Source organism: Acinonyx jubatus, chromosome B4, assembly GCF_027475565.1.
Source record: "Acinonyx jubatus isolate Ajub_Pintada_27869175 chromosome B4, VMU_Ajub_asm_v1.0, whole genome shotgun sequence".
Taxonomy (NCBI): Eukaryota; Metazoa; Chordata; class Mammalia; order Carnivora; family Felidae; genus Acinonyx; species Acinonyx jubatus.
Window position 1 is genome coordinate 110972176 of NC_069387.1, and position 20132 is coordinate 110992307.

At 37.2% G+C, this 20132-nt stretch overlaps 1 long non-coding RNA gene across 5 annotated transcripts in view; it reads right to left on the reverse strand.

Moving 5' to 3' along the window:
- Window positions 1–20132, reverse strand: part of LOC113602792 (uncharacterized) — a 468320-nt gene that overhangs the window by 61504 nt on the left and 386684 nt on the right. The window contains exon 5 of one of the 5 annotated variants that reach the window (XR_003424306.2): window positions 4694–7363. The exons of 3 other annotated variants lie outside the window; for them this stretch is intronic. This is a non-coding gene — a long non-coding RNA (uncharacterized LOC113602792). Of the gene's footprint in view, window positions 1–4693; window positions 7364–14432; window positions 19378–20132 lie in introns of those variants that run through there. One more of the 5 variants, XR_008300392.1, reaches the window with a different exon arrangement.

A 20132-nucleotide genomic window follows, 5' to 3' on the forward strand; every position in this document is an offset into this window, starting at 1 on the left:
TGACAAGAGATTAGTATCTAGAATATAGAAAGAACTCTGAAAACTCAACCACAACAACAAAAACTCTGATTCAAAAGTGGGCAAAAGACTTGCATAGTCATTTCTTCAAAGAACATGTATTAACAGCCAGTAAGGGCATAAAAAATGCTCAATCACTAATTATTAGATAAATGCAAATCAAAATTACAATAACTACATATGTAATAATCCCAAACTGAAAGCAATCTTTATGCCCATTAACAATCGAATGGATAAATAAAACAGTGAAAATGGAGTAACCAGATATATGTAATATAAATCTGAATTACATAATTTTGCCCCTAAACAGACACAAAAGCATAGACATCGCATTATTACTTTTCTGTATTGTTCAATAAAAAAGAAAAGAAAAACACACAAAAAGCATAAATATAGTGTTCAAAGTTGAGAAAGGAGTGACCTTTTGGGAGGGGGTGGGGTATCAATGCAGAGGTGGCATGGCAGGGGGTATTTTGAGTGCTGGTGACATTTGCTGATTTACAAGTGGTTGCTTAGATGTATCCTTGGAGTTAATTCATCGAAGTGTAAATTGATATTTTCTTGCACTTCTTTGGGATATACTCTACCTCTTAATTAAAAAGAAAACATCCTACTTTACCAACCACATGAGCATCACAGAAGCAGCGGTTGGGATGTTGCAAGCCCAGTATAAAGGGCCATTAAACGTTTACAAGGCTAAACAGAGGTTAAAGAAAAAAGAAAAAAAGAAAAGAAAACATCCTAATTGTCACAAAACTATAAATACCTAGAAACAAAATTAGTAACAGAGTAAGTTGCCTATATGAAATAAACTATAAAACAAAACCTGAACACATAGGGAGATGACCTAGGTGCTAGAATAACTAAAGACATTCTGCAAATTGATGAGAAACTACTCAAAAGCAAAAGCCAATAGTAATTAATAAGAGAGATGGACAGGCAATTCATAGGAGAGACAATGCAAATGTTGAACCCATTTCAAAGGTGTCAACTACACTTCAAAAGAAAACTCAGGAAAATGCAAGTTACAACAAACAATAAAATAGTTTACTAATTGTTTTTGCAAAATTTTATGAAGTACCTGTAAGAGAAAGGTCTAATGTGAGGAAATAGAAACTTTCTTTGCCATGTTACTAGTGGGAGAGTGTTTAACTGAACCCTTCTTGAAAATAGCCTGGCAGTATCTATTATATTTACAATTGCATAAACCCTTTGTCCGGCTCTATCAAAATGATAGTGCCATATATTAAACTATATGCACAATATTTCTGTTTATTTGCATCTTCACTTACAATGACAACATTGGGAACAATTTGAATACCCATCATTGAGGGAATAAATCTGTGTTTACTACAACTGAAGAGCTGTCCATAATCGATTGCAAAAAAAAAAAATGTTGAAGAAAAATGTGGTCATATCTTGATTCTGTAAAAACATTGTCATAAAAACTATTGGTATAATGGCTTGGGAAAGACATTCTTAATCTACTACTCTCAGAAGTATGGGAGTGGATGAGGCTAGGGACCAGCTGAAGATATTTTTAATTTGTTTTTCTTCTTCTTTTATTATTTAGTTTGCTGCAATGAGCATGTATTGATATATACAGATATGTATATATAGTTTAATCTAAGGGTATTTATAAAGAGAAAAGTTTCCTTCACAAATGAAATATATGGCACTTTTCCTTCTTTTTTGTAAAACCTCATACTTTCGGCTTCACTCATTCCGAGTTCCCAATGCCAGTTGTTTCTTGTCCACTTTCATTAACTTCCCTTGAGACTGGTCTAGCTGTGCCAGCTTTTCTTTTATTATAATGGTTATTTACATGCAACAAGTATTTACAGCGTGTTAAGATGGCTCTGTGGCCAAGTTTAAAAGAGAATTCTGGTAAATCCCTTCCACTCACAATGCTTTTATCTATCACTGTGCTGTAGTTCATTGCTCTCCTTCTGTTTACTTAAAGATTTCATCTAGGTTCTTTATGCTTTGCCAGCACCCAAAGGCACACTTTTCTCTTGATGCATTCCAGTTTCCATAGTACTATTTGCTGGCTTGATTCTCTAAGAGACGATCCGTTTATTGAATCACAAAGACTCTAGATTTAACCCAAGATAAATGTTGAATATTGCTTCGGGTCCTGGAAAGCATTAGATGCTCTGTGAAAAAGTGGCTCAACCTCGAAGTTAAAAGCAGCCTGTTTGAAGTTCCAAATCCACATTCCTCTTTAGTGTCCTCTGTCACCACAAGATTTTTTACCCTGGGCTCACCTTGACAACCCAAATCCTCTTCTTACTGTATCAGTTTCTTTCCTCTGGGAATTCATGTAGAACACAGACTCTAAGATCACTCATTTTGCTCTCCTGGAGAGCATTATTCTTATTTAGAATTCCAGGCTTTCCATGTCACGGTGGCCCAAATGCCCTAATGGTTAGGCACAAACTCTTTTTATGGCTCTCCAGATGCTACCCAGATAGTTTAAGCTAGTAAAATTCCATCTAAAAATTTTCCTTATACCACTCCCTCTTCAGCATTCAGTGTTGAAGAGTCCTGTTTAAACCCTGCTCTCTTCCTCCTTCCCAATGACCACCATCTTTCTTTGGTTATTTTCACATCTCTTCTGATTAATATAGTGGCCTTCCCTTTGACCATTGTACCTCTAGTCTTTCTCAACCTCCATCACACTTTTGCCAAAGTTATTTTTTGAAAACCAAAAAATCCAAGCTTCTCAATTTCCTCCAAAAAGAACTTTGCTGTTTTTTCTTCAATACCTACAAGAAAAGAGCTGAAGGTCTTAATATGTTACACATATCTCTCCATTAATTTCTGCACATCATTCTGACCTTGACACCACTATTCTACCAGCATTGCCCACCACCAAAGCCACAGACTTTGCCATAGCTTCTTGCATTTGGAGATACCATTTCCTTTTCAGGAAGATCCTTCTGACCCTGTTCTGGGTGGTGGATTCCCATGCATCCCTTTAGACTCTACTCAAGTGGCAAAAGCTCTGAAGCCTTCCTAAATCCTTTAGGCATATAGCTGTTTTTTATTTTTGTCTTCTTTAAAAAAATTTTTTTAAGTTTATTTATTTATTTTGAGAGAGAGAGCATGGGGGCGAGGGAGGGGCAGAAAAAGAGGGAGTGTGCACTGTCAGTGCAGAGCCCAATGTGGGGCTTGAACCCATAAACCGTGAGATCATTAGCTGAGCTGAAACCAGGAGTTGGACGCTTAACCGACCGAGCCATCCAGGCACCTTCCATTGTACTGTTTGGAGTTCTACTTTAGTATGTATCAGATTGTATTTTAACCATCTGACTATATATACATGGCACCCACCTTAAATCATGAGTTCTTCAAGGTCAGGGATAATCACCTGATACCAAATATTGGATTCAGTCTCTGACATGTGTACTTATTTGAGGGGCCTTGGGGATGACAGAATAAACCCAGCTCCTCCACAATAATCAGGTGTTGTAATATTCCATAAAGACCCTTGTTAAAACTTGATGAAGTCAGATCAGGAAATGAATCAGAGAGATGTCTCTGTTATTTTATTCAAAAGACATCCTCCCATAAACCTCTGTTAAGATTCAGTGGAAAATGACATCTATTTCCCTCATTTCAATTGTGGACTAAATAGTATTACCAAACATTCTACTCTTAAAAATTGAAAATTGGGTTTCCAGACTGCAAAATGTCTCAAGCCTTTGACTCCTTTCACTACTGCTAAATGAAGGTGGAATTTTGTTTTCCACTCAAAAGTTGGTTTTACTCCAGGAGTTCTTAGAGAAACCTCTTATGTTAGGGAATTTCTGTTCAAAGTGCAAATTCTGCTGCCCAATTTGTGATATTCTTTCTCTTACTTTGTAACTATGATTTATCTATTATAATCATGGTATATAGCCTGCTAAAGAATAAACTTTTATAGGTAGTATGGTAGAATATATGTATATATGAAAAGAGAAAGAAAGATTTAAAAATCACCTCATACGTATACATTTCAGGTAAGGAATCTGATACTTAGAAAGCCTAAGTCATTTATTAGCATCACTCTATCATGTATCCAAGTTCACAAGTAAGTACAAGATTCAAAATACATAAGCTCCCAAAATTTTACATTCATTCTGCATATTGCCTCTCTGATTCGGATTTCATCCATAACATTTATTTCCACATTTTAAGTCATACAGTGTCAATAATTAAGGTTTCAAGAGCAACAGAGAAACAAAAAAAAAATATATAATGAGGTATTTTAACTGAATTTTAAATTGTGTAACATTCACATAGTTTGATTTCAGCTATAATGTTCATCTCCTAATTACATGCCCAAACCACTAGCTAACAGATTTATTGTGCATTCGAGTATATTATAAAATTTAGCTAATTATTTAGGGACACTCGTTGAGACTCTCAAATTAGGCTGTCACTCCACTTTCACTGTGAAAATGAGTAGTGCTTAATTTTTTGTGAACGTTCCTCAATGTGCTTTCCGTTTCTTCCATACCCCTCCAAAATACATTTTAGAGAGATTTATAATAGAGGAAGAGGAGAAATGATAACGTTTGCCTGGATATAAAGAGAAAAATAACCAGCTAATGGGCGGGTTAGGAAGAAAGAATGTCAAGACGAATGGCTGGGGGGAGGGACAGTAAAAGTTTAAAGAGGACGGCACGTACCACCGGACGGTTGTGGCAATCTTTTCCACAAGATGTGTAAACTTACTATATTTTGTCTCGTGAAACTTTATCACCAACCTCTGTGCATCTCTAAAAGAAATACTGAATGCTCTTTACATACGATTTCTAAAACTTTAATTTCTTTTGATTATTCTCCCCCAAGGTATACTTAGTGGAATGTTACAGATATAATTATATTTCCAAATGTATCTTTAACAATAATTTAGAACCTAAGTGTCTTAATATAAAAAAAAATATTTAGAGAAATGGAACAAAAATAACCTGTATAGCATTGTATATTTATTCAGCAAACAACAACATGGTGATAGCCCAAATTTTAGACCAAGTCATGAGGGAAACAAAAAATTAGGGTTAAGGATTTTGAGTACATATGTTCAATCTACTTGTGTTTAGCTGGGTAACCGTAAGAATATAATTTAATAATATAATTTCTTTTTTTTTTCAATTGTCCATTAGTAAAATTAGTAAACGGTCCATTAGTAAAATGTGCATTAATAATTGTCTTATCTTGACCACGGTCGTGGGAAGAAGTTTATCTGTGTGACCACGATGCATGCTGGGAAGGAGAGTGGTAAATTTGAATAAGGAAAAAGAGCATAGTAACTGCGATCGCTATTTGTGAATTCCAAGAGAAGCTAGGATGTTTTGAGACAATATTATTTGGGTTCCAATCACAAAATATTTGAGTTCACTCAAATGATTCTCATGTACCCTCAAGTTTATGAATCGCAGCACACTGGTGTTTCTTATACTTTACTGTGAATACATATTACCTAGACATTTGTTAGAATGCAGGTTATAATTCAAAAAAGTCTGTGGGTTAAGTTTGAACACTTACATTTCTAACAAGCTCCCAGGTGATAGCGCTGGTCAAGGTACCACACTTTGAGTAGCAAAGTAGAAGGTTATGGCTTCCATAGTAATTAGAGAGATAATGAAAAGAAGTGGCCCTGTGATATATGGTTAAGAGTCTTTCTGACATACTAGACATTACAATAAGACTCTAATTTGGAATTTGGATAAGGGATATGAATTTGGGGTAGTAATAAATAAGACAGGGAAGGCCCCCCCAGATTGGAAAAAAACTTTGGGTAATCTGTATTGGGAAGCAACTTGCTTTAAAAAGTAAGGCAAAGAGTGTGGTGCACAAAATTTGTGTAGAGAAGAACATGTTTGAGTGAACTTTTCAGTAATAGATCAAAATGAATGGAGACAGATGCAGCTGGTTCAGCTTCAATGACTTAGAATGAACAGGGAGCTTAAAAACTTGAGTGTTAACATCTGCATAGTGTAGGGGATACCCAAAAGCCACTAAGACAAAGGAACACAGGATGAAAAGGCTTTTGAAGAGAAAAGGAAAATTAAAATGTCTTTCAGGCGGTGGCAAAACAAAAAGGCAAAGGAAAGACTTTATGAAAGTTATAGGTCATCTCTTTGGGGAATGTAACCCTTGCTGCCGAGAACAGGCAGAAGGAAATCCATCTGAGTCTACTGGGCAGGAAAGAAGAAATGGGAGAAGTCATCTAGAGAAGCAATTAGAGAGGCAATAGAAAATGAGATAAATCCTGTTGTGTTTTGAACTACAGTAACCAGGAAAGTCCATGCAGAAGCCGAGAAGGAATAGATCCTGAAGCCAAGGAGAAATATGGCAAGAGAAGTCACGAGGGAAACAAAAATTACATTCAAATTGAATGTAAATAAAAAATTACAAATTGCAAATTACATTTGCAAATTAAAATCACAGGGGTTCCTGGGTGGCTCAGTTCGTTAAGTGTCCAACCAATGGCTCAGGTCACGATCTCACGGTTCATGAGTTCAAGCCCTGCGTTGGGCTCTGTGCTGACAGCTCAGAACCTGGAGCCTGCTTTGGATTCTGTGTCTCCCTCTCTCTCTCTCCCCCACTCATTTTTTCTCTCTCTCTCTCTCAAAATAAACATTGAATAATTAAAATCACAAAGTTTATTATTTTTATGATTCCCTATTAAAAAGGAAAAAGATGACATCAGTTCAAGCTTTGACAAATTCTAACTAACTGTATTAAATGCTGGTGGAAAGGGATTGCATCACAAGGGTAGCAATTATTTTTAAGAGGTGGAAAGACTAACGTAAGTGAAAAAACATGGTAAAATAAAGCCGCAGGGTAAAGAGTAAAGACCAATGACCAACTGGTTGTAAAGCGTGGAGGAAAGGAGTCTGCAAAGGTGAAACTAAGAACTCCATCCCTGTGGAGGAACTCGGAGAGGTTCCATTCCTTTGTGGCACAGACACTTGGAGTATATTTGACCTTTGGCTTGGTGAACAGCAACAGACCTTCCTCTGTCTTTTGGTTCTTCTGCCACTCTCTCACTCTTACTCATTACTAGCAACATATTGTCCCACTTTCTTTTCAAAGATACATGAGATCTTCAGAAAATACAGAGCCAGATAGAGGTTGAAAGTGATAAAAACAGATTTTATTCAGGGACTGCTGCAACAGCAGAAAAGAGCCTTCAGTCTAGGACTGGACTCCATTCCACGTACAGCTAGAACACTGGGGATTTATAGCCAAAGAGTAGATGAGGGGGATTGGTGGATGAAAAATCACTAAGAGAAGACATCAAGGGAGGGGGGATTCTTGCTGAAGACAGGCCAGGATAATTAGCTGTCATCTGAGGGATGGAAAGGGATGAAGAATATGATTAGATATCAAGCGTGGTCAGATCCCAGGGCTGGGGACTCTACCTAAATTGACCTAGCAGGATTCTTGCAAAAACTGGGCTAGATAGGCCCAAGGACAAGGTCCAAGGAAGAGGCCTAGTTGAGAAGGGGGCTTAAAGGAACCTGACGGAAGTTTGATCAAGGAGAGAGTCTTTGTCAGTCAGAGGATCAACTCTCCTCAACTGAAAACGGAAACACTCTGCCATGACTCTGCTGGCCTTCTCAGTGTTGGGCCTCACCATTTCCCTAAGACCTGTGTTTTTTGTGTTTTGATTTTTAATCACCACCCACAAAAAACTAAGGCCTTTCCCTTTTCCCTTCAGGTCATAGTAGAGGACAGCCTTGAACATCTCATAAATGAATTTGGGTTATGAAAGTCGTGCTTAATAGTAGTTACTATCTCATTCCTTACATATGCGTTGTTAAGACTTCAGTAATGTTTACATAGGAATTACAGGGACTAAAAGGAGATAACTTCATTTTGGGGATATTTTCAGCTGCATATACTCCCGGGAAAGATCAATCCTATGTGATTGGCAGCACTATAATTTTTAAACATCTAATTGGTCTTGGTTCATATCCAATTCTGCCATTACTCAATGTTCTCAAATCTATTTCAGAGTTTATCAGAGGAAGGAGAGGAAATTATCCAAAAGCAAACAACCACATGAATCATTACTGACTGTGATGTATCTCATTAAAAAAACATTTGAGAAGTACAGAAAAGTAGGGCAGAGCCAAATGGCTGTCATGTTAAGGACAAAGGGAAAAATGATCAAGCATTAGATATAATTTAAAAAATTACAATTTTAGCAGAATATACACATAGAAATAACTGCTGTCTTCCATAACAGTCATTGGAGGAGATGTCATACAATGATGTTTCTATTGCTCAAGACATTTTTGAAACACTTCCTGGGAATTTTCATCAGGATCACTTTATAAGTCATATAAGAGAGTCACTCCCATAAAATTATGGTCACTGTCTATATATTTGCACATTTTTACCATAGCATCTGTATCTTCATTTTTAAAAATAAACATAAAAATGAAAGTGTCCCTGAGTGAATGTAGATGAAGATATCAACTTGGCACGTTGGAATAAAAACCTAAGTAAAATCTAACATAGTCTTCAATTTGAATTGTTTTAAGGACCAAATTTCCTTACTTCTTACTGGTAGTAATTTCTTTTGGCAATAGTTTTACAAGGCAAGAAAGAAAATAAAGCTTGATTCATTACTTATTTGGAATAAACAGGATCAGATATTCCCTTTGTGATTTCTTTGGGCACAAAAAGGAAATAGTTGTACAAAAGATTAACTTGGAACAACATATTAATACACTCACCATTGTCAAAGCAGCAAGTTGTGCAGTAAACTAAATTTCTGGCAATTTCAGAGTCATTATTTTTTGAAAATTTTTTAAATGTTTATTTACTTTTGAGAGAGAGACAGAGAGAGAGAAAGAGAGAGTACAAGCAGGGAAGGGGCAGAGAGAGAGGGAGACACAGAATCCAAAGTGGACTCTAGGCTCTGAGCTGTCAGCACAGAGCCCCACACGGGGCTCAAATTCAGGAACTGCAAGATCATGACCTGAGCTGAAGTCGGGACACTTAACCAACTGAGTTACCCAGGCACTCCTCAGAGTCATTATCCAAAGTAGAAATCATAATGTATTTCTTTCTTACCATGAACAAGATGGAATCCCTATGGAGGCATATCACTTGGATGTCTGGTTTAGTAGAATGCATGTATCATGTTGCATGTCAATCACTGAATTATTAACACAAATCTTTGTGTTCTTTCCTCCCAGTGTGAATCAAAACCACTTGATAGGAAATTATTTTTTATAAGGAGAATATTGATCATAACCATATGTGTAAATGATTCAATTCTTTTGCATGGGTTTTTTAAATTATAAATTCCCCAACTGATTAAAAATTATCAACATTGTTATTGTTAAATAACATCATTATTTAACAATGTCGAATTAAGACGATGCCAATAAAAAGCGTATTTCTTCAACAAATTCACTTTAAACATTGATATGAAATGTCTGCCTTCCTTTCATTTTATACTTAAGAGCTCTTTGGGAACTGTTTGGGGATAAGCCAAGGAAAAATTGTTACTAGGTTTTGAACAAAACTGCTGTCTTTGTCTTCTGTCTATCAACACAGAGTTTATGGCAATATCCAGTCCTGACCAAGAAGTTTATAGTCCTTGAGAGAAAAAAATGGGTGTGTGTATAATTTGCAGGAATAAATAAATTAATGTACCATCTTTTCAAGGGGGTAGAGTAGCTAATAGGATCCATTCATTCAACAGAAACCAGCTTAAGTAAGGTTTTGATCCTATGCAAGAAGTCAGAATGCATTTTGTTTGGAAACCAATAAAGAGGTTTAAGCAGTAAAGTGGCATGACATGCCTAAAATCATCATTTTGGCAGCCATGAGTAGACATCCTTGAAGGAGAGAAAGATTGGCAACCGCATGATCAGTGAAGAAACTATTACAGTGAAGGGATCCAAAGATGATGGTTGTGGGCAGGGAGAGACTTGGATCTCTGCATAGAGAGCTGACTGAAGGCATTGATATTAGGGGAAGGAAAGCATGAATATTCCAGAATAATTCCTCAATGTTTAACTTGATTAGTTGGAATAGATAATCGTGCTATTTAAGGAAATGGAGATGACAAAGAGAGAAGCAGGCTGAAGAAATGAATCAAGCATTGTCACTTGGCTGTCCTAAGTCTGTAATGCTTACTGGACACCCAAAGGGAGATGCCCAGGAGGCGGTTTACAGGTTAACGTTTAGGAGAGGATACGAATTAGAAATAGAAACATCAAAGTCATCTGCATATCACTGGCATTTTATTTTCTTAAAGTTTATGTATTTTTAAAGAGAGAGAGAGAGAGAGATAGAGAGTATGTGCGCGCGCGTGCACACACACACACACACACACACACACACACACACAGAGGCATGAGTGGGGGAGGGACAGAGAAGGGGCAGTGTGGAGCCTGACCTAGGGCTTGATCTCACAAACCGCGGTATCATGACCTCAGCGGAAATCAAGAGCCTGATGCTGAACCCACTGAGCCACCCACGCACTCCAAAGTCATCTGCATATCACTGGCTTCATTAGATGAACCCAACCCGGAAGAACAAAAGCAAGAAGGAAACTCAAAATGCTTGCACATTTAAAGGTTGACTAGAGAAGAAAGAGAAAGCAAAGGAAAATGAAAGAATAGCCAGAAAGGAGGAGGAAAACCAGAGTAGGGTGTGGTGTCACAGAAACTCAGAAAAGACAGACTTTCCCGTAACAGAATGATTGACAGTGTCACCTATTTCTGAAAGGGCGGTTCTGAGGTAGTACATATGGAAGCATCTCGTGCACTCCCTGGAACATAGTAGATAATAAATGCCATTTCCTCTCATTTCTTCATTCCATTCCAAGAGGTACTAGTGTTTTGTGATTCAGAGTGAAAACTTGAGAGTCAATCTGCCTCAGTTCAACTTCTCCTTCAGCCATTCCATTGTTGTATAGCCTTATATGAGTCATTTCACCTGGCAATAGTTTGAGTCCTGTATTTTAAAATGGGACGATAACAGTGCCTACCTCATGGGGATGCAGCTAACACACTGTAATCAATCAGTAAGGTTAATTATTACTTCCTTTTCTATTTAACTTTTCTATGTTATGTATTATTTATCCAGTAATGAAAATGAATTAGTTTTTAATATTCATAATGAATACTTATCTAAGTGACTTAATAATTCATCATATTCCCACAGTCCATGAGACAATAAACAAAGCACAATTTTGCTTCTCATATTGTGACCATATCTACTTTTAAATCCCAAGAAACAAATAATCTAGTGAAGAAATGGGCAAAAGATATGAACAGACACTTTTTTTTTCAATGTTTATTTATTTTTGAGAGAGACAGAGACAGAATGCAAGTGGGTTAGGGGCAGAGAGAGAGGGAGACACAGAATCCGAAGCAGGCTCCAGGCTTCGAGCTGTCAGCACAGAGCCTGACACAGGGCTTGAACTCAGGAGCTGTGAGATCATGACCTGAGCTGAAGTCGGACGCTCAACTGACTGAGCCACCCAGGCACCCGTGAACAGACACTTTCCCAAAGAAGGTATCCAGATGTCTAACAGACATGAAGAGATGCTCAACATCACTGATCACAGAGGAAATACAAATTAAAACCACAATGAGAAACTACCTCACATCTGTCAGAATGGCTAACATTAACAAACTCAGAGAACAACAGATGTTGGTGAGGATGTGGAGAAAGAGGAAACCTTTTGCACTGCTGGTGGGAATGCAAACTGTTCAGCCACTCTGGAAAAAGTATGGAAATTCCTCAAAAAGTTAAAAATAGAACCACCCTATAACACAGCAATTGCACTACTAGGTATTTATCCAAAAGATTTAAAAATGCTGATTTGAAGGGGCACATGCACCCCAAATGTTTATAGAAGTACTATCGGGGTGCCTGGGTGGCTCAGTTGGTAAGCATCCGACTTCAGCTCAGGTCATGATCTCAGGGTTCGTGAGTTCGAGCCCCCCATCGGGCTGTGTGCTGACAGCTCAGAGCCTGGAGCCTGCTTCAGATTCTGTGTCTCCCTCTCTCTCTGCTCCTCCCCCACTCACACTCTGTCTCTCTCTCTCAAAAATAAATAAAGTTAAAAAAATTAAAAAAAAAAGTACTATCAATAATAGCCAAATTATGGAAAGAGCCCAAATGTTAATAACTGACAAATGAATAAAGAAGATATGATATATATACACAATGGAATGTTACTTGGCAATCAAAAAGAATGAAATATTGCGATTTGCAACAACATGGATTAAACTAGACTGTGTTATGCTAAGCAAAATAAGTCAGTCAGACAAAGATAAATATATAATTTCACTCATATGTGGAACTTAAGAAACAAAACAGATGAACTTAAGGGAAGGGAAAGAAAAACAAGATAAAAACAGGGAGGGAGGCAAACCATAAGAGACTCTTAAATACATAGAATAAAATGAGGGTTGCTGGAAGGAGGTGGGTGGGGGACGGGTTAAATGGGTGATGGGTATTAAGGAGGGCACTTGTTGGGATGAGCCCTGGGTGTTATATGTAAGTGATGAATCACTAAATTCTGCTCTTGAAACCATTATTACACTCTATGTTAACTAACTTGGATTTAAATAAAATTTAAAAAATAAACGCTACAGTTATTTTTATGGATTGTGGTCCTGATCGCATGTGGGGACATGTAAAAGGAACAAACAAGGGGTACTGGGGCACCCAGAGACTAGCAACAGTGGAAAGTTGTTTCCACCCATAGGACTAAAGAGACAAGAGGAAGAAATGGTGTTATCAGAGTTCACTGAGAATTAGAATTGCAAAGGAGGGGTTTCCTGGTGGGGAAGAGGAACGTGCTTACTACCTAGGACTGGTGCCTATGGAGGGAGGGAGAAGGGAGAAGCGGCCACTTACTCTCCTTTTGCCTTCATTTCTCAGTCCACTGGCTGCTTCTAAGCAGAGGCTGGCTGGCAAGGGAGCCACAGAGAGGCAGTTTTCAAAAATTAACCTTCTAAGACCCAGATGGGGTAGAGCAGGATGGGACACAGGCAAAAAGGAACAAAGAAAGAACAACCAAACGTGCTTTTTTGCTATTCTCTAGTGTTACGTTCCTAGCCAAGTCCCAGTAAGTGATACTCCGATAAGGGAGATTCTTCCCCATTTCAATACCTTCCTCTCATGCTGGTGGCTAATCCATACTGTCAGCTTCTAAATTGTGTTTCATGTCATCTAGGCTTTCACAACTATTAAACAACATGGAATCTCCTTAGTACTTTGCTTCTAATTACATATATATACACACACACACACACACACACACACACACATTCACACACACATATCGATATGTATAGATCAGTTAAAAGGGTGTTTTTAAATTATAAAAATGAAAAGCTTGATACAAACTTTTCTGGCAAATATGCCAAAATTTTTGTCTGTTTCCAACATTTGGATAGAATTCCTTGATTTGACTACATCCCACAAGAATGCTTTCATTCCTTTTTTTTTTACTGGAAACTTCCAAACTGTTGACACCACAGATTTTAAAAAATAAACAGATGGGCATGTTTCCACGACTTCACTTTATGTTAAGGATATAAATATTCATCGAACTAAAAGACAATGTCTCTTTTTTATTGCCTGTAAATAAAAGAATTTGTCAAAGTCATTTTATCCATTCATCCATTGCTTGTTTGTCGACATTAAACAGATCTATTGATGGCTGTGGTGGGAAATTCTTTAATCCTCAGTCCTAATTCTAGGTGATTTAGAGGGTTTTGAAAAATAAAAATGAAACGAAATTTTCACGAAAAGGCTTAGAGTTCAAAATGTCTAAAAATGTCAGATTAGAGAAATTTGTCATAATTATGAGATGAATGAAAATCATTTTCAATGAAAACAACAACTTTTTTATTTTAAAAAAACTTTTTTTAAAAAATTATTTTACAGAGGAAAAAAAAAGTATTTGGCCTAGAGTCGTACTGAAATTTAGCCAGAGGAAAGTTTGTTCTGAAGTTTGTCCTGCCTTTAATCTGGGCAAATTCAAGCTACAGCAAAATTATAGTTTCCAGTATCCCTTGAATTTCCAGTGAGTTCTGTTGAGAAGAAACCTCAGAATACAGTGACTCCACATTCTTAAATTTGAGACAGGATAGCATAAAAATCTTTGCTATTTAAATAATATCAGAAAAGCAGTTTGCTAACTCTCTCAGGCTCAGGTTTGTGATTATCAGACCATAATCCATAGATGCAAACCTCTACCATCTTCCCCGTTAAAGTCATTTTATAAAATAATGGAAGCCATTTACTTTCACATGATGATCTAGTATAAACTATTTGTCATTTTCAAATGAGTTCAATTCTCATACAGTCCTTTGTATACTGTACAAGTAATACTGTACTGTATTACTAGTAATATCACAAAATGCATGATAAATATAAACTGCATGTTGGCAAACATAGAATCAGAAAGGAGCAAAGGTCTTTCATGGCAAATCAGTAAGTAGTGATTACGTGCCAACTGAATACAAAGTTATGTGGTCAAATTGATAAAAGCAAATTGTTTATGTTAATTGTTCTTTTTCTCCACTTATCGGTTTGGGTTGCTCAAGACTAATTTGTCCGAAGTAATTTTTGTGTGATATAATTTTATTAAATTTATATATTGGGGAGAAGTATTACAGTCTGGCTGGTGCTTTGCTCATGTCGAGGACACATAAATAGTTCATGTACTTCAGGATCTAACATTTTCTCTGTGGACAATAGAGTCATACTGAGGGGCACTTATGGCAATGAACGACATGTGCTTTAAGTATTCATAACAGGAACCCAAACAAGAGCAAGGTTTCATTGGCATACCTGAGATTTGAGCTGGGGCCACAGCAAGATTAAGTTAGTGTATAGTTAGTAGATAGACCACGTAAGTAACTTTTATTTAAAAGAAAAGTGTAGGAGCACCTGGCAGGCTCAGTCGGTTTAGCATCCGACTTTGGCTCAGGTCATGATCTCCCAGTCTGTGAGTTTGAGCCCCAGGTGGGCTCTGTGCTGACAGCTCAGAGCCTGGAACCTGTTTCAGATTCTGTGTCTCCCTCTCTCTCTCACTCTGCCCCTCCCCTGCTCACACTCTGTCTCTCAAAAATAAATAAACATTAAAAAAATATTTAAAAGAAAAGTCTAGAAAGTGATGGTCTATTTTGGTTTCTAAAATATTTTTCAAGTAATCACTCTGATTTAGAATTTGTCTGTTGTATACAAAATGTCCTTGAAATAGTATGTGCCACGTATCTCAATGTGATAAGATACAAAAACAAAAAAACAAAAAAAAACAAAAACCAAGTCATCTAGTTAAAGTGTGCTGTGGCTATGAGAGAGAGGTGTGTGTATTACAGAAATGACCAGGAGAAAGTCAGCTCTGTGCTCCTTCACTGGATGGAGAGATTCCCAAGCCACAGAACAAATACAAACGATTCCAGCCGAAATCAGTATAAATGTCATTTTCAGTGTGCAGCCAATTTCCAGATGTGGATTATTCAAGAATATGGTGGAGTTTTCTAATGCTATGTAATATTAACTGGGATACATTTTAATGACACAAAACTACTTTTAAGCTGAACATACGAAGGTTTTTTTTGTAAATAAAAATTTTTTTAAAAAAAAAGGTTTTTTTTTTCTTATTTTTGTAGTTCGTTTCAGGATTTATTTATTTTGCAAAATATCCAGCTCCATTCTTACTACCAGTGAGTCATAAAAATCCTCAAGAAAATGACAAATTTTATCTTCGACCAAAAAATTTTTTTCAAATTACTTTCATTAGTGATAACAAATTCTAGAAAAGAATATATTGAGTTATTCTCTGTCACACAGCTATTAGGGAATAAAATTGCGAGGTACTGTTTTCCTTAACAGATCCTTTTCAAAGACAAATGACGGAAACAGAATACCAGCAATATTTTTATTTCTTTTTAAAAAGAAAAATTCTTTAAAAAGAATTCAATTTTAAAAAGATAATTCTTTTTGTTGTGTTTTTTTTGTTATATTTTTATTATAATTTGTATTTAATTCTTTTTATTATATACGTTTACGTAATTTTTCAGACGAGAACGTTAGAGACCAGAATGTTAGTTACTTGCCCAAAGTCACAAAGCTAGGGAGTATTGTGTTATGAAAACGTTAATTTATTTCTTGACACTGGCCAGTATATATGATTCAATGTATAAATGTACTTTCTTATGCAAAGAAGAGTGTATTTAAAACACATGAACAGTATTGTTGGTTATGAGAATCTTTGAATTCTGAGATACTAGAGAAAAACCTTGAAAGAGGGAAACAAATCAATTGTAGGTAAGAAAGAAAAGACTCTCGGGCGTGCCCGGGGGGCTCAGTTGGTTAAGCATTGCATTCTTGATTTCGCCTCAGGTCATGATCTCACAGTTGTGAGATCAAACCCTGTGACAAGCTCTTCACTGACAGTGTGGAGCCTGCTTGGGATTCTGTCCCTCTGCACCTCTCCTGCTCACGCACACACCACACTCTCTCTCCTTCTCTCTCTCAAAATAAATAAATAAACATTAAAAAAGAAAGAAGGAAAGAAAGAAAGAAAGAAAGAAAGAAAGAAAGAAAGAAAGAAAGGACTCTTTGGATTGATGGATTGGACAGAAAGGGGTGTGAGGCACTTAAAAGTGGAAAAATCATCCTAGAGAGAACTTTTGCTAGTTTGTTTTGTTTTATTTGTTTTGGCAGGAGAGTATGACAAAGTGAAAAAAGATAATGGAATCATCAGGTCATGCTCTATGAAAGATTAGGAAAATTTCAGTCAGTGAAATCTTGTATGGCAAATTTGATGGATAGGATCAGAAAACACCATAGGTTATCGAAAGTTTCTACGGATGAAGATAAGGACAATCTCTAACTAGGTTCATTTTATAAATACACGCACTACCATCCCACTATGATACAATTTGCGATTAAAATAAGTTCGAGCGACACAGGATATTGGAGACTTCACCAAAACATAAAAATTAACATTTGACCGATAACTTGTATGTGTGGGGAAAGTATCTAGCATACCAGCCTTCGTACTGAGTAGCACGTGGTGTGGGTGAAGCACTTCCAAAGAAGGTGGTACAGAGACAAGAATTGGCCCAGTTAAAGCCACTTGACTGATGGGGTGGTGTGGTCAAATTTCCACGCGAGTGCCACTGAATGAGAAAATCTATACAAGACCTAGAGTTCGAATAGCATCTGGATTTAGGTGTCCCTGAATGAATCACACTGTTATACAGACGGTCGTGGGAAGTACCAACCTGAAGAGCTGCACACTACCCACGTCGTCTTGACTGCCTGCAAACGAGGTGATTTTATTCATCTGCCAGCTGATAAAAAATATATACATCCTTTCTATCAATAGAAAGAGCACTTGTTTAATTCACATTTAAACTCTGTCAACACGTAAGAGTTCAAAGTATTGGTAGAACATCAAGCACAGATCAATTCAACACGAGGACCCTTTAGAAGCACTTAGCTAAGGGCTCCAAAGAAAAGCCCATGCAAATATAAGTCTGCCTTTGTTCAAAGAGATTGAGAAAATTGGGCTTAAAAAGAAAGAATGTCAATATATGCAAGACACAACTTATTTGATGATTCATTGGCAGATATCAAAAGAAACTATGAATTTGGCATAAATCAGTCTCTACGCTGGGACGTGAATGGATTAGAGAAAAACACTGGACTCAATGTAAAAAGACATGGATTCCAGTCTGAGGACACTTTTTGTTTGTTTGTTTGTTTGTTTGTTTTTTTACCATCAGTATTATTTTGGGCAAGTCACTAAACCCCTCGAAATAAGCTTCCATCTATTAGTCTACATAGTTTTGCTCATAATTCTCGTTTTTGCCAATTCGAATGGTCTGAGAAGTTCAGTCCCTGTGCGGCTTGGGCTCTGGACACGTATTTTCCTCCCGACCCACTCAGTGATGACTGAGCATCTGATGTTTCCTTTTTGTTATGTAAGTGCAACGTCTGTCACACGGTACGTATCCACTGGATGTTGTGGAATGGAATCGAATCATGCACACAAGAAGGAATAAATAAGGTACCCACAAGATTATAAAACACTCAAAAAAAAGGAGAATATTAGAGAAGGCACAAGTAGGAGGAGAAAGAGGGCTGGAGAAATCAAAAAAACATAGCCCTGCTGGTTTTCCATAGCTGGCTGAGAAGTTGTTTAGGGACCCATAGATTATGAAACACATACTTTTATTTTAATGTTTTTAATGTTTCTTTACTTCTGAGAGAGAGACACAGAGTGTGAGTGGGGAAGGGACAGAGAAAGAGGGGGAGACACAGAATCTGAAACAGGCTTCAGGGTCTGAGCTGTCAGAGGAGGGGCTTGAACTCAGGAGGGGCTGTCAGAGGAATGGCGAGATCATGACCTAGGCTGAAGTCAGATGCTTAACCAACTGAGCCACCCAGGCGCCCCATAAGATCCACACTTTTAGATGCTACACCCTGGATTAGCCCATCACATTATGTGCCTGACTTGGTGTTCTACTCTCTTCGTGCCCTGAATGGTGATCCATAACAGTACCGCCTAAGAGAACTTTCAGCAACGATGGAAACTTCTATGTGTGCCCCTCCAATATAGCAGCCTCTTGCCACATGTAGCTGTCGAGTACTTGAAATGTGGCTAGAGTAACAGAGGAACTAAATTTTTATTTTCACATAATTTTAATTAACTTAAAATTCAATTAAATAGTCATATGTGGCTGATGGCTACTGTATGGGGTGGCACAGATCTGTAAATTAAGGGGCCAATGAATGATCATATCCTTGCATGGAGCGGAGGAAAGCTTCTAAGACAGCATAGTGGCTCAAAATAATATGTGTCTGACAAAAAGAATAGTTGTTATAAGGACTCCAGTTTTCAAAACTATCTTAAGTTTTTGATTTTCTATGACTTGCAACTTAACACATCTCTTCAATATGACATTGCATCCTGTCACCAGAAATAGAAACAGAATTCGGTTTGCTCCATGGAACACACTCCTTTACCTTCCTGGGACTCGGTTTTCTCGTCTGTAAAATGAAGTGTTGGACTTCATTAGATTGTATTTAAATTTCTTTTCAGCTGTTGGGACTGGAAGCAAGTAAACTGCGGGGAAGCACTTGCATGTTTGATTTCAAGTCTCATCTGTGAATTCCTGTCTCATCATCAGGATCTCTCCAACAGGTTTTCCTTTTCCCTCTGTGCCTCTCACTCGCCTTGTCCGTCCACAGTTCAAAAGATTTCTCCTGTCTGAATGATTTATCCTTCTTGATTTATGCTGTCAGAAAGGTTTGTTTAGATATAGTCCAGACATACTTGTGTGTTGCTTCTGCATTCTAATGAAGGAAGACAACTTCAAATGGATCAAGGTTATCAAAAAAAATTAGAACTTTAGTCAAAGATCAGAAGGAAAGAAGGACGTTATAAAATAAACTTGGGTTAAAGAACTCTAAGGTTTAAACTAAACTAAGACAGGAAGCATGTTTTTCTTTCACAAAATCAGACTAATTCTTATGTAAAGGATTCTTTGCACATAAAGGACCTGCAGTTACAAAAATGCAGATTTTTGAAGTGGCTACTTGGAGTTTGTCAAAGGAAAACAATTCTGAAAATGCACTCTGGTCCCTCTGGCTCCCCAGGCGCTCTGCACCCTGAGGAAGAAAAAGGTTACACAAGCGCCACCTTTTGGAGAAAACAGCAATAGCAACAAGAGAGGCCAGATTTAAAGAACAGTAATTCTAGTTCATTCTCAAAAGAAAAAATGAAGCTGTTCTAATCTTATCATAATGCTTAGAAGTTTTATGCCACAGAGGTTTATAAATCATTCAACTGACAAATACAAATAAGGCGGGATTAAAACCTGGATTTGGTTTTCCTCGTTTGTTAACTGGTATATTTAAATAAAGTAAGTAAAGTATATCTGATTTTGTTTTAAAAGAGTATGAAATAACCACAAAAGAATAAAAAGCCACCCAAAATGCTGATGTCATGATTCTCTTTTGGCCTTGCTCATGAATATAGATCTACTGGGAATATTAATTACTTGCTCCCAATGACGCTGCCCTAGTGAAGACAATCCTTAACTTTAAGC